We start from the raw sequence: 16,072 nt of genomic DNA, 5'->3' as shown, positions 1-16,072 counted from the left end.
CCTAATTGGTAAAATAAGTATTTCTCCCTTCTTCTCATTATAGTTTGTGAACTTATAGCTTGTTCGATGTATGACATTTATTCTCCTTCGTTTTAAGTCATTCTTGCATTCTTAATGCTTACCATAAGAATTCATTTCAATTTTATGAATTACGCTTTCATCCATTTCTTCCTTCTTCCAGCCTTGTTTCATTCCTTTTTTCTTCCTGCACTACGATTAGTAGAATATTTTTTCTGTTTGAGGAATTTTTCTTGCTAACCAAACAGTGACCCGTTCATTTCCTTAAAATTTTATCGAAACATATTGATGTATCAGAAAATAAATAAGAGAATAGCTATAATAGGAATACATAAGATTGAATTTTGTGAAAATCGTCCACTCCAGTGTGCTAGAAAACATCGATGAGGTACAAAAAAAATGCATTACCGTCATATATCATACATTGAGATATAAGAGGCACGTTTGCATATTAGTTCCACCAGCATACATCGATTTTACAATAACATTGAGCCGGTTTGTATGCTTCATAATTTGATAATCGCTCTTAAAAGGGCTCGTATCAATTGCTGCAAAAAAATGCTCAAAAAATTTATTAGCGGTGATTGAAAAGACACTTATAAGATCGTTACTGGTGACGAATCTTGGATACATGCAAACGCGAAACTAAACCAAGCAGTTGTTGGTACTCAAATCACATCGAAACGAAATGGACGCCTGTTTCCTCGTAATAACCGGACATGTAGCTACAGTACAATTAGAGCAATGTAGTCACTTTTGAAATTCAAAGAAATAGGCAAAAATAACCATTTTTTTCAGTCTGGGTTCCTGGTCAATTGGGAATTAAAAGAAATGAAGAAGCCAACACACTATCCAGAAAAAGAGCACTCCTCTCATTCACCTAGAACCACACTGTAGTATAGGCAACTGTACTGACAAGAAAGAGTTTCAGGAAAAGGAAAAAACCGAAAGAGAAACACTACCGGAATCTTCCTAGGTTGGATCATTCCAAAAAGTTTCTTCAAATCTTTGACACTGCGAGATTTTAGAAGTATCTAGATCTCAGCAAAAATATACTGCACCTCCTCACTGAATTCCTTCGAGAGCACCGTCGCCTCAGGAATCACCTCTAGAGAATGGGTCTAGCTAAAAAAGATGAGTGTAGATTATGTAGCGAGGAGGAAAAGACTCTGTGATCCAGACGGAATGCCTCACCATCACTAGCTAATGCAAAATATACCTACTTTTAGAAGTAAGGAAGTAGCCTTCTTGAAGCCATTCCAGATTCTGGAGTTCATGAGTACTCTGGTACTGCTAGGCGAGCTGTATATCACGTAAAGTGAGAATAGCTCTGATGAAGGGCACAATAGACCATTAGGTCGCAGTGCAATAGAACCCCTTGAATCTGATCTAATCTAAGGTACCACTTGTTTACCTGAAGTGTTAGCGGAAATTTTAAAATAAAAATCTCACAGAAGAATCATCCTTCATATCTACATCACCACGGACAGCCAAACCACGCTGAGATCCCTGGAATCGTGTTGCCAGTGGTCTCTGCTGACTAGGGAGTGCCGTAACATCATAAAACAGCTGGCCAGAGACAATAAAGTGACTTTACTATGGGTACCAGGGCACTGTGGGGTTGAAGGAAATGAAAGAGCTGATGAACTTGCAAAAAGTGCATCAAGGTTAACACCTGCTTGACCTGAGCCTTTCTGTGGGCTAGGAAAAGACCAATATAAAGCTGCGGTCCAGCTATGGGAGTTGAACAACAGGATAATCCACTTGACTAACACTCCTAGACTTGTTCAGGCAAAGAAATTCGTGACGATTTCACCTACCTACGCCAAAAAGCTCTTGAAGCTGTCACGAGCTGAGCTTCGGGTAATGGTGTGACTGCTAACGGGGCACTGTCGGTACAAACATCATTTGTACCGTATGGGAAAGTCAGCAGACGAAATTTGCAGGCTCTGTGGATCAGAAGCAGAAACAGCCGAACATGGTATGCAAGTGTCTGGAGCTAGCTGACTTAAGAACCATTCACATGGGTAAGTCGGTCCTGGATACTAGAGAGGTAACGGCCAAGGCTCCTAAGGAGGTTGTCAGTTTTATCAACGCCATTGACGACCTCCTTGGGTTTCCATGAATGGGTAGGGTGGAGAACAAAAGATCTACATGGTCGCAGTTCCCGGAAGGCTTACCGAACCAAAACGACCCCAGTTCAAAATAACAATAATAATAATCATCCTTCATCATGACAATGCAAGCCTCCACTTCGGTTCGAACAAGTGAATTTCTGAGTGGTCAAAACGTCAAATTGTGTAGATTTAGTAACCAAAAACTTCTTGTTTCCTCACATAAACCATTTATCGCGTTTCGAGCATTTCTCAACACCAGAAAAGGCAGCTGATGATTCAAAATGCATCTTTTGGACCTATTTGATCCAGAGTGGAAAAATTGTTTTAAACCTATGAAAAGGTGTTTTGATCTTCACTGACAATTTTAAGGGACGAAAAATACGTTCAAATTATATCAATAGTGTTTTCCTACAGATGCCTGAAATGTGAAAGGCAATAAACAACCTTGTATATGATTTGAATCGACTATACCTACTTCTGCGAGGGGGACCCAAATTTAGCGCTACGCCACTGCCTCAAACTCAACTGGTCCTATCGTATCTCAACGTTTTAACTTCGAATTGTCATTCAAATTATCAAGTGCGTGTCCACTCAATTCCCCCCACCCCCAACATGTATCACTGATGGACCCAGTGCGTGGGAGCACCTCTGGACCATTCCCGATACCACGAAGGCGCTCAAACGTATCGTAATCCAATTGACTCCGCGCCCATTGTCCAATAAACGCGAACGACAGCATCCCTCTACCATTCTCATGAGCGAGATTTTATTATTCGACGTTAAAATTTCGGCCCTGGGATATTCAAATATGATGGAAATCAACCCTTTGAATATTTAAGGCTAGAGCAATATTCCACGATAAAATCGTAATATCGTTTTCCACCCCCACGAACCCTTTTTACCCTTCAGGTTGATATTTTACGGGGTTGGTTCCACGGAATTGGATTAGTCTTGTCTGTGTAACTGAAACGTATTGGATACGTTGGGTTTTTCTTCGTGTAAGAGGGTAGGGGATCCAGCTTATGCAGATCTGGTTATTTTAGATCCAGACTATTTATCGACGAATTAGGCGAAAATAGGTGATTGTTATGCTGATGGTGGATCCTGGCAGTATAGTGGAAATTTCGTATTTTCAAGTTCCAAACTTGTCTCGGGGTGTTATGAAACTGCTTATCGATACCCATAATAGATGCAGCTATACAGGGTTAGAACTCTTTAGAGGAGCACTACATGGATATCGAAAACTGTTAAAGAAACAGGGTGGCTTAAATTACAGAAAAGTTGCGTTATTTAGGGATTAATGTGTCGGTGTTAACAGATTCAATATATCTCCAATGGTACCCGAGATATCTCGGAAAAACTAAAAATCGAGATTTTCTTTTTTTCTGTATAACTCATTTGTTTTTGAAGATGACTTTTGGTTTATTTAGTTTATAGCCATGATCCAATATAGAAGATACTAATGGTGTCTTCAGATATTTCCTGTTTGCCATTGTTTCAGAGACGTGATAGTCAAGTGATGATTTCGCATAACAACTCTTCAAATTCGCGTACCTAGACTCGATATTTTTGTAGAGTGTGATACATTGTTGAATTCGTAATTTTTTTCTCCGTCACCTCATAAGGACAAACAATATGGCGTCCATAAGAAAATAAAATTGACTATCGCGTCATTGAAACAATGGAAAACAGAAAAATCTGACGACACAATTGGAATCTCTAAATTGGTTAATGACTACAAACCGAATTTCGTGAAGCTATCTCCAGAAACAAATGAGTTATACTGGAAAAAAAGAAAATCTCGATTTTCAGTTTTTTCGAAATATCTCGGAAACCATTGGATATATTTTGGATTTGTTAACACCAACACACTAATCCCCAAATAACGCAACTTTTTTGTGATTTGGGCCACTCTGTATCTCTAACAGTTTTCTATATGCCTGTAGTAGTGTAGTGCCTCTCTAATATTCTAACCCTGTATATGCTATAAACCATATTTTGCCGAAGACTCATCTGCAACCTGAAGAAGATAACACTATCCATAAAAGTGGGATGCTCAGAACGGTTTATTACCCGTTTAAAAGAGCTATGAATTTTTTCGTGTCATCGTATTCATCATAAATTTACGTTTTTACTCAATTTAATTTAGATTCCTTCATTATATGGTACCTATTTATGATTCATTGCTTTAAGACTTATTAATTTCATTACCCCATTGAAATATTCTTCATAAAACATGGTTTATAGTTGTATACTGAGGAATTATTCTTGTTTGACAACTGAAATCGAATTTGAGGACGGCTATCTTTTCGAACCCTTATTCGGATTTTGCACATTATAGAATTTATCGAAAATGTCATGTTTCTAGGTTATACAAACTGTCATCGTCGCCAAAAGGTAGAGCAATCTCCAAAAATCAAAATTCAATAACAATAATGAAGCAAAACAGATATCAAAAACCTGGAACGAAAAATGAGTACTTTGATGATGAAAGCAAACAAGCAACATGGTTAGGACAACACTGCTGAGGAATAATGGAGGCTGTCTGCTAGAGATCATGAGCGAATAGAAAGCCTATATACTTCAGAGACCAAGCAAGTATGCCTGAGATCTACCCAACATTGTGTGAAGCTGACAAATCTATACCTTCAGGTGTTGCATAAGGACCATGTTGAGCTAAGATGGGGGAAAAGCACCTATATGGAAGACATTTCATGTCGACATTGCAGCATTGAACAGTTGGCTCACATCAGGTTGGACTATAACCAGAAGAAAGGTTTCTTATCGCTATTAAGTCATTTCAACGAGAAACTACTGCAAACATATCATGAGAATCGAACTATCACTGACGATCGATGCCAATATGGGTGTCCAACGAATGAAACAATCCAATATAAAACAGCTGGATGTCAAAATTTTGCATGTAACGCATATAAAGAAAAATACGATTCATTAAGGTAGATGCTTCTCCATGAATTGGCAACCATATTAGGAGTAATGCAGTGTGAAAAGTGCCCTACTGCTAGTATAGTATATGCAAAGTCACTTGAACTAGTTAATAAAAACACTTGGCCATAGATGTCCCTTTGAAGTGGATACCATGATCCGCTAAATACCAGGGTTTATTGGTAAATATTGCAATAAATTCACTGGCACCAAAGAAGTTCCTGGAAACTTGGACTATCCTTGTCTAATCGAAATATTCTGGCTTCCTCCAAGTTACTTTGGATAGACTATACAATCTGGAAACCACCTGGAGAATGAATACCTCAAAATGTACTGGAATTGTACAGTTCTCACTGATAAAACACAGAACAGAACATATATATGATTAGTCGATAAAGATCAGAATACAATAATACTCATAGATGTAAAAAACCAAACAATAACTTCGAAAAGAGGTTGCAAAGTGTCAAAATACAGAGATTTCGAGTTCTAGATAAAACGCCAGTGGGAAATGAATTCAACAAGAACTTTCCAATTATAACCTCAATTATTGGAATAATACCGAGAAATCTTAAGAGAGATATCCAGGATGATATAAAAATGAGAAGTTTAAGATGTATCAAAGCAGTAGCACTCATGACCATGTAAAGAGGTACTAGAGGTGCAAATATGTGGTCAGATGGGTTAGAGCACGTTGGAGGTACTGAAGAGACCTTATGGAAAGGATTCCAGCAGAAAAACTAGTTAAACACTAGTTAAACTCTAGGAAACACAGAATACTAGTACACATAGACCATTGGGACGTCCTCCAAAGCGATGGGAAGAAAGCTGGAGCTCGATAACACAGGAGGCAGAAGGATAACAGGAAGAAGGCAGAAGACACAGGATACAGTTTTTTTTGAAAAAAGGAAGAAGAAGGAGAAGAACTTTGGTGAGAATGTCTTGATGTTCAAGAAAATGAAGAACCAAGGACATCATCCATTAGACAACGAAGAACAAAAACTTTCGTCTCTTTTCCTTTTCTTTCCTCCTCCTATCTTCTGGTGGACAATCCAATGTAGTTGTTCTCTTCTGTAAGGAATAAATGAGGAGAAAAATGTTACATGGGATATATTTTCCATCAAAATCAATAAGAAACCCCATCCAAGAAGCGTCCCGTCACTGCAAAAGAAAATGTAGATTCAGATAATAACACAGGAGCAAATTCTAGAGATCAATGATGCAATCCGATGTCCCCTTTCAACTTCTTCGAGGACTGACGAGTTCAAATAGAATAACGAGCTGTAACGAACCCCTAATACAGTATTTTTAAGGATAATGATCACCAGCGTTTTAGCTCTCCCTTCGAGCCTCGACGCCTCAATCTGAATAAGCCATGAAGGAGTTATTAGGGGGGTGAGAATTAGGGTTTGAGGCCTATTCACGAAATAGAGGGTGCATTAGTTTCCGTAGTTCCCGTTATTCTGAATTTATAAACGCTCAAACCTCCCTCGTTTTGATTTATGCTAGAGACGAGCTGTACGACCTTGGCACCGTTTCTGGCATTCGTCGACAAGGGGTGGATAAAAATTTGTTCCGAAAGTTTTTCCCTCTCGCGAAGGAGGTTTTCCATTCGTGACATATTTCCAACCTAGCATTTGTCTAGGTTATCTTAATTCGAATCTAGAAATGCCGGAAACTTTGGAATGGAGGAGTTTTTTCAACCTTCTTCCTAGCAAACAAAGGAAATAAAATGAGTTTGGTTTCATCACCTGAAAAAACCTTGTTTCGTTCATTCTATATTGGGGTGTTTACTATAAAAAGAAATGAGAATTGTAATGAAAAATGGATTTTTGATTGGATCATACATTTCAGTATCGATTTAAAAACTTTTAGGTACCAATATGTGTTATTGTACATATAATGTAAAAAGGATGTGTAATTCTTCGAGGTGTCGAAGATATGTCATGGAGTTGTAAATCTTGAAGAGATTTATTGGGGGGTTGAGAAAGTTCGAAGACAATACAGTCGTACCAGATGTGTTACATCTGTGTATCAGGTACTAGTCCTTCGAGAATATTCGATTTCCAGGAATCCGTGAGGATCTTTGTGGGCGGTACGGCAAAATTCTTATTGGACTAGGGGATGGTACTTTCCCTAAGGGTGTGGTCAAGCCGGAAGGAGGGAAGGATATTCAGAGTGGACGGGGTAAGTTGCGGTCAGGGGACGAAGTAAGTTCGAGTCGAGAGTCAGTTCAAGGCAAGTCTAAGACGAGTCAAGTTCGGTCGGTCAACTTAAGACGTAAGACGTAAAGACGGTTCACGGACTAGATTGAGACGAGTCGCGAACAAGTTAGAAACGAGACGACTGAAAACTTGAGGTACGACGAAGACGTGATAATCGAAGACGTTTCGAGTAATTAACACTCGATTTAAAGACGAAATTCAGTACCGTAGTGAGAAACTTGTAATTAAGACGTAATTAAGATCTTCTCAATACTGAGTTTGTACTGTTTAAGTGTGGTTATGTAAATAGATGTAAATAATTGAAAAGAGTTTAATTATTACAAATCCGACAAAGTCACGGAGAAAAAGACGAAAGGCCAGGTAATCGAATCATATTTCTAGACGACCGATTAACCAAGCCTACATGTATAGGCCTAAAGACATCAGAAACAGATCCAGTCTCTTTTTTTTTCACTGTCTTACCAATTGTGCGATCAGATGGACGATTATGTCGGCCAGAATCTGCCGTTATGCAAAAAACGCACTCAATACAGAATCATTATTTTTGTAGTGAGTTTTAACAATTTTCACAGGTTCAACACTATATGAACGATTCATAATTTTTAAATAGGTTACCTTCAATCAAACATATGACACTTGACCGTTTTGTTTGACATATGTTATTGAAACAGGTCTGTCAAATCCGGACCATGACATGAATAACCCAGTATAACTCATTTAACAGATTCATTTCGAGGTATGACTTCCTTCAACGCTTCACCTGAAACAGGTTACAACGCACAGTTTGCACGCCCAAAAAACGTATGAAATAGTTCATTCTAAATGAGAGGGGTTTACTCAACAGGAAGCGTAATGAATTTGTATGAATAAAATATTTTCTGCGGTCTGCATTTAATTACTCCCATCACATTCTGTCCAGAGAAGGAAATACATATTCCGCAGAAAATTTCTAAAACAAACAATATGAATCGTTTCGCTCAATATTTTATCAAGTTGTCCGAGAATGCACAACTTGCCGCAAACAAACATTTTCTGCTTCAATTGTGCAGCAGAATAATCCCCGGAGGAAATTTGAGCTTCGTGGCTCCAAACAAAACGAAATAAAAACATGTGGATGAAGTTAACTATGAAGACTGCTGCCCAGCGGAAAAGCCGATGTTGAAAAGACCGAGATGAAATATCGTAGCAATTAACCCACTAGGACAATAATCAATAATGCAGCAGGAGGCAAAATGAATTATATCCACTGGAGTGTTTCCGCAATCTTTTCTGTTCTTATTTGTTCGAGGGATTCATCGATTCTGCAGTTTGCTGCAGAGAAAAGATGACAAATTTACTTCGGTATCGGGAACTTGGACGGTATTGGTCTATTTTGATTTATTGCGGAAGTGATTACGGGAAGTTTTTCTTTGGAAGAGATTTTCTAAAAATGATTTCTCGGTCGTGACGATAAATATTGAAATGATTGATTCAGCCATTTGTTTAACAATAAATAACAGTTACTACTACTATTGATAAGTTAATGAACACTCTAATCAAATCGAGGGTTTTCCAGTAAGATGTTTCATTTCGAATAACCCCTCTATCTGGGCAGCTGTTACTTTCCAAGCAGTTATATTTTGACATTTGACAAGTAAAAATTGAACCATTACTAGAAACGGAATGATAGATGCTTCAATAACGCATTGAAATTGTTAAAATTGAAAACAAAAATGATGAAATTCTGTCGCAGTTCGCAAAACTGAAGCAGATTTGGGTCGTCGTGTTCGGACAAGTTAGTGATTTGAAAAATCGAAACCGTATGCGTCGCTCAAGAATAACTGAAAATATTGCTGCTGTAGCTCGTAGTGTCGCTGTTAACGAAAATCTAAGTTTTGTCGATTCCTCATCGATCTGATATTATAAATGATTTTTTTCACGGAATTAGAAGGTATAGACGTGGACGACGTTTAGTTTCAACAATACTTCAGAGGAACATCGAATGCAGACATCCAATGTGACCTTGATTTTCATTTCAAGGTCAAGTAGATTTTTGTGATATGGAATATACATTTTTCTTTGCAGGATGTCACTCTTTGTGAAAATCTAAGAATATTTTATATTTTTCGCTTTTGCGATAAAATGACTCATTGTACGAAAATAAAATAAATATATGAAAAAATAAATATATAAATATATGAAGCGCACTTCTGGTTGAATGGCTACGTCAACAAACAAAACTGCCACATTTGGAGTGAAGCTAATCCTCAAGTATATGTCGAAACACCGTTACATCCAGAAAAACTGACTGTTTGGTGCGATTTATGGGCTGGTGGAATCATTGGTCCGTACTTCTTCAAAAACGATGATGGCCAGAACGTTTCAGTCAATGGTGATCGGTATAGAGCCATGATTACTAACTTTTTAATTCCTGAATTGAACAACCATGATGTCCAGGAGCTGTGGTTCCAACAAGACGGCGCAACATGTCACACCAGCTCGTGCCACAATCGATTTATTGAAAGACACGTTTGGTGACCGCCTAATTTCACGTTTTGGACCTGTGAATTGGTCTCCAAGATCTTGTGATTAAACACTGCTAGACTACTTTCTGTGGGGCTATGTAAAGTCATTGGTCTATGAGGATAAGCCACAAACCCTTGACCATTTGGAAGACAACATTCGCCGTGTTATTGCCGATATATGGCCACAAATGTTGGAAAAAGTCATCGAAAATTGGACGTCCAGATTGGACTACATCCGAGCCAGCCGTGGCGGTCATATGCCAGATATCATATTTAAAATGTAATGCCACATGATTAGCTTGCGGAGAAATGAAATTCATGTCAATCGAATAATCCATCGTTGTTTTATTGCAATTTAAAGTTCTATAGCTCTAAAAAAAACACCCTTTATTTGTAGTTTCTTAAGGAAATTATTATTCTACAGAGAAAAAATGTGAATTCAGTATTAAAAAGTCTACTTGACCTTGAAATCAAACTCATTTTGAATGTTTGAATTCGACGTCGGTCGCCCTGAAGACTAAGAAACTTTCAATTGAAACATTTTTTGGTCCAGGATCTTCCCAAGGATTTATTCCAGTGGACCTTTCGAAATGGGTAACCCTGTATAATGAACATCAATTCAAAAACAAATAAAAAAAAGCACTGATATAAGTAAAAAATTTTTGTAGGCTTAGCCGAATTTAATTTTTTTTTTAAATTTCGTATGAACTTTGAAACCGTTATCTCACAACCTTGTACTAGATTTCTGTTCATTCACATTTACTTTTATGAAGATATTTCAGTGTTGATCTACGTTTCTAATATTGTAGATTTTTGTTTCAATATATTCTATTCAGTTTTCTGAACACAGGTTGAAAGTTTGAAATTCATGGTCTCATGTTCAAAATATCTAACTCCGAAGTTCAATCATTATGATATCTAATTGAGGTATCAACTTATTTTCAACACACTATCCTTTATCGCTTAGTTGGAAAAATTTTGTGAAGTATCTCTGTCATCGCGTATCCTTTTCCTCTTTCGTCAGATAATCAACAGATATTCAAGAATGAATCTTATTTCTATTTTTCATTATTCCATTTTGTATCGGAAAATTTCACTTCAGCGCTTTCCTCCTTTTTTCGATATTCTACTTGAATTGTCCATGGATCTTAAGGAGTTATTGACACGAAAATTTGTATAGAGCTGGGCGGTCATAATCTAAATTGAAGACGAATTCGTCATGACTGAGTGGAACCTAATCATTTGAAACCATTCTCGGCCGAAAATTCTAAAAATCAAGAAATTTTCATTGGTTCGGAGGCCAACGCTCAAAAATAAAGGTAATGCAACACTCATGCAATGCATTCCGTTGCATGTAGCAATGAAACCCGAAATTCGAATTCAATAACTGTCCTACCTGTTGAAAGACCTGTAGCTCCAGATATACGGCACACTGTTTTCGTTTTATTTTTGGGAAGCCGCCAAACAATTTTGGCAGAAATTCACATGAATTGTGGAGCGATTGGAAATTGAATGAACAACAGCAAGTTGGGTGATATTATTCCAATCAATTTCTACCAACTTGTTTGTGAATGAATTGACTTTGAAGACATTCGAAGTTAGTGAATTTAGTGTCAGAAAAAACTGGTGAGTTCAAATATCAGATCATAAATATTTTCCTGCGATTGTGGAAGATCAGATGTTTTTGGCATGATACACATCAGAGTATGTATGTTTGCTGAGTGCATTTTATTATTAATTTTACTTATTTACTCCTGTTAGCCTGTGCAGCTTTCAGCAAAATTGTGAACCCGCATAAAACAATAAGATCCCTATAAATTCCTGACGTAAAATATACAGCACATGTATACTGCATGTACAAACATACGGACTGGAAACGATAAGCTGAACTAAACCATTTGTAAATAAACTTTCAACAATACAAAGAGCCATGGAACGTCTCATGCTAGGCGTCTACTCCGTGACAGAATTAGGAATGAGAACATCAGAAGACCAACCAAGGCAGTGACATAATACAAGAGGTGGCTGAGATAAAGTGGAATTGGGTTGCTGGGATGGTTGAAGATGGATGACAACATAGAATAGCGGTATGGAGGCCTAGTCAGATCGAAAAAAATGCGTGTGATGCCCATAGAAACAATTATTTTTCTTGTATAGTATGTCACGGCTACTAGAGATCGAAAAGACTTTCTTTCATTGTAGAACTGTGATAATTATAACGCCTATAATAAAGGTTCTTATGATCTTCTGTACATATTTAATTGAATATTAAAAGTGCTACACGCAGAGGGTTCATGTAACTGGATACATGCTACATGCCCTTACTTGCTTTCTGAGAGGGCATTGTCGCCTCAGAAAGGATCTAATGAGAATAAGATGAGTGAAGAATCTTTTGGGATCATCTGGTCATAAAATGCCTGGCCAATGCAAGTCAAAACAAAAATCATTGAACGAGATACTTGTAGAAGTGAGAATGGAACCACTTCCAAGCCATTCCAGATATTGGAAGATGACCTGAACAGTGCCCAGTGCTCAAAAAGTGGGCATAATAGATCTCAAGTTTGCGGTGCAATGAAGATTTAGATTCAAGCATTTGCACTGCAATCTTATGCTCTATTCTGCCCCCATCAGAACTGTTCTTGCCGTTAGTCGTCGTAGTCTTCTGCTCACCATCCAGTTCCAGAGTTCTAATGGATTCCAGTATCTGGAATGACTTCATGGAGGTTATTTTCTCACTTACACAAGTCTCTTGTCAAATGCATTTTTTGCGTTTGCTAGAGTTGGCGAGGGATGCCGCCGCCAGGTGATCTGAAGTTTCTTCCTCCTCTGCACAGAATCTTCACTAGTCGTTTTCTGTTAGACCCGTTCTCATGAGGTGCCTCCTGAGGCTGCAATTTCAAAGGTACAAGGAATACAGTGAGGAGGCATAGCTAATTCTTGCTAAGATCCATTACTTTTTATATCTCGCATTATCAAAGTTTCAGAGAAACTATTTGGAATGAACCAACCCAGAAGGATACCCTCTGGAGAAACACTCCTGGTCTGCTCAGGCAGAGAAATTTGTGGTGCTTTCAACATCCTTTACCAGGAAGCATCTAAAGCTACCACGAGCTGAGCTTCGTGTAATGGTGGGACTGCTGACAGGACACTGTCGGTGCAAATACCTTTTGTATCACATGTGTAAGTCAGCAGATGAGATCTGTAGGCTCTGTCGGAAGGATGTAGAAACAGCCAAACACATAATGTGCAAATGTCTGGGGCTGACTGGCCTAAGAACCACTCACATAGAAAAGTCAGTTCTGGATAATAACGAAGTAATAGCTCCTAACGATGTCGTCGGTTTCGTTAACAGCATCGACAGCCTTCTTGGGTTTGTATGATTAGGTAGAGTTAAGAACAAAAGATCGATTTGGTCGCAGTTCCCTGTAGGCTAACAGAGCTGCAACGACCACGTTATTCTGTGAATAATGATAATAATAACCCAGAAAGATTCCGCTGGAATGTTTCTCTATCGATTTTTCTTTTTTCTGGAACACTTTCTTGTAGGCACATTCACCTATACCACAGAAAAGTTCTGGGCCCCTGAAAGAAGTTTGTGCTCTTTTTCTTGGTACATGGTGCAGTGCTCAGAACAGGGGTTACAATAGATCTTAAGGATGTAACTTTTCAAGAGTCAAAAATTTTTCCATACTGGACTGAGTTTATCAGAAAATTGGTTTGAAAAAATTGTCCAAGGTTGAACAGAACATTAGATTAGATTGAAGGATGGGCGAAAGATCATCCTACCTTGCATGCACCTTGACGCAAAGATCTGTTGTGCATCCCCACGCTGCTTACCAGTCCGGCAGTTATGTCTCAATGAATTTTACTTCTTTTCTGGGAGCTACATTCACTTGTTCCGGCCTTAAAAACCAAGAGCCAAGCCTTTTCCGGTGAACAGCAAGTGTTTGACTGTCTCAATGAGTTCTTAACAGAAGAGACATATGTCCTCAGACGCTTTTCTCATGTTTTTCAGATGATACCTTACGAGATAATATCTCGTGAGTGAGCATTCCGTTTTCTCAGTTACTGTTTATTGAGTGAGAGATCAACAGAACATGTAAGCACCCTAAAATTCAAAATTAATTTCAAATGGTCCCAATACCGATCCTTGAGGAACTTCAATAATTAAATCTTACTCTCCCAACTTCTCTTGAGATTGAATCATTTCTTCCGACCTTGACCATTTGTGCATTAAAACTTGCAAATATTAATACGCAGTTTTCCGTTCGTGCAACCTGAGCTTTTAAGCGAGTAATTGCAGCCGATGACAACTGATAAATTCGCGAGTGGAAGCAGTAATTGCTGGGCAAAGTAACGATTTTTCAATTATCCATGCGATGGAAAATGGCCTCTCGAACCCATATCCTTCGGGTTCTTGGTCGGCGTCATGACGGATCACCTTCTTCCATCTCCAATCGTGATGATCGCCAGAATATTAAGGAGGAAAGACTAAAAGTTTCTCTTGTACCGCCAGGGCCGTCGCTAGGGGGTAGGCAGGGTAGGCGGTCGCCTAGGGCGGCAAAAATCAAATGAGATTTAATTCAGTCAGCAACAACAGGAAGGAATACCGACAAACTTAAATAACATCAAAAACCATAAAAGGTCCGCATTATACATTATACTCATAAATATCATCCAGATGTGGCGTGATCCCCTCATAGTGCTGTTTACGAGTTATTGACGCTAAAAAAACACATGCACTCAACAGGCTTGTCTACGTTCCCTTTACGTTGCCGAATTTTATGGTCACTTGGGGTTCTGGATTATTTTCTTTTCAATTCCCTAATCAGACTGTTGATTCCTTAGAATGGAATGCAAAATATAAACGATTCCATTTCATCATTTTCAACTGATACTTCTCAAGAAATATAAGAAGTTTTATTATTTCATACGACATTCCATTATTTTATAATATTCTTCATTTTTTCTATCAAATTAACTAGCGTTGGCGTGGGCGCATTCGAATTAGATATTGGTTTATCCGCATCATCCGATTGTTTTACTCGATAATCTTAAACAAAAAAAAAACAAATTTTTAAGCTTTTTCTCAAATCGAAACTGAGCTAGGAACCTGAAACTGCAGGGCCCACTCTAGAAGGGCGGCAAATAATGGAGGACGACATTATCTACATTTACTGAAGAACGAATTAAATAATTTTTTTTTATTTAAACGAATTTTACTGATGATTTTTTATCAAATTTACCAATCTTAAACATCTTTGCATCGTGAATAAATATTCATCATACCTGTTTTTCGGTTGAATCGATCAACTGTAATTCTATTAAATTGGGATAATGAAACACCGGATTTCTTAACTAATATATTGAATTTGGCTATACAAGTTATTTGTTTACAAGGTAACAGCTACGAGCGTACTGAATATGTTACCCCAATTTCCTGGAGATGTTAATCGTCGCCTTGGATTCTGCATACCAAAGCGCAATCCAGGTCCCTGATTGGTCCACGTCTTCGTTCCTTGCCCTTCGATGTGACTTCAGGATGACCATATGTAGCGCCAATGTGGCGCCAAGGATGTTCCTGTTCTATTTTTAGCCCTCGCTGTACCTGCAGGGGTTGGTTTTCCGACCTAAATGCGTCTCTCTGAATATTCAACTGCCCGTTGAGTTTGCGTGAAATTCACTTGACGCAACAATACCAAAGAAAAAAAAACGAAGGATCTGAAACCTGAATTCAATTTGTATATTTTATCATTTATTCATTAATTTTTAGCATTCTGTAGAGTTAGCTTCTGTTAGGGCGGCAAAATGGGTCTCTGCCTAGGGCGACAGTTTAGCTAGCGACGGCCCTGGATCGGAACAAGGTTAGAAATAGCATTTGGCATGCGGCACGCCATCTAGAAATCAAGTTAATCGTATACAGTTCAATTTTATTCGAGTCGAACGACTTTGACAGAGTTGTTGTGGATTCCTGAAAGGCCCGGCGAGGAATCTACGCGCCCCGTGGTGGTGTTCTTGACGTCTGGTTCGAAATGAAACATTCCCGGGGATATCGCAGAGGCCAGGACCTCGTTTTGATTGCGTCAATTTGCCAGTCGAATTGGATATTCGATCGGCAGTCCGTAACATTCGGATAGACGTTTCTGTTCGGAGATTGCAGATCCAATTAAGCGATCTATTTTAAGATGGTCGATTGACTGAGGTCAGTTGTCTGTCGAAACGCGGTGCGGGGGAATGTTTGGATACGTTTCCGAAGGGATTA

At 38.5% G+C, this 16,072-nt stretch overlaps 1 protein-coding gene across 2 annotated transcripts in view; it reads left to right on the top strand.

Moving 5' to 3' along the window:
- LOC123680254 (heparan sulfate glucosamine 3-O-sulfotransferase 1) overlaps window positions 1-16,072 on the top strand; it is a 117,026-nt gene that overhangs the window by 50,736 nt on the left and 50,218 nt on the right. Inside the window, exon 1 of one of the 2 annotated variants that reach the window (XM_045618051.1) lies at window positions 11,233-11,436. The exons of the other annotated variant lie outside the window; for it this stretch is intronic. The gene's annotated coding sequence lies outside the window, so the exon portion shown is untranslated. Of the gene's footprint in view, window positions 1-11,232; window positions 11,437-16,072 lie in introns of those variants that run through there. 2 annotated transcript variants of the gene reach the window in all.

This window comes from Harmonia axyridis, chromosome 5 (genome assembly GCF_914767665.1).
Source record: "Harmonia axyridis chromosome 5, icHarAxyr1.1, whole genome shotgun sequence".
Taxonomy (NCBI): Eukaryota; Metazoa; Arthropoda; class Insecta; order Coleoptera; family Coccinellidae; genus Harmonia; species Harmonia axyridis.
The sequence above is the reverse complement of the archived record's forward strand: the minus strand, read 5'-3'. Positions and strand labels throughout refer to the sequence as shown.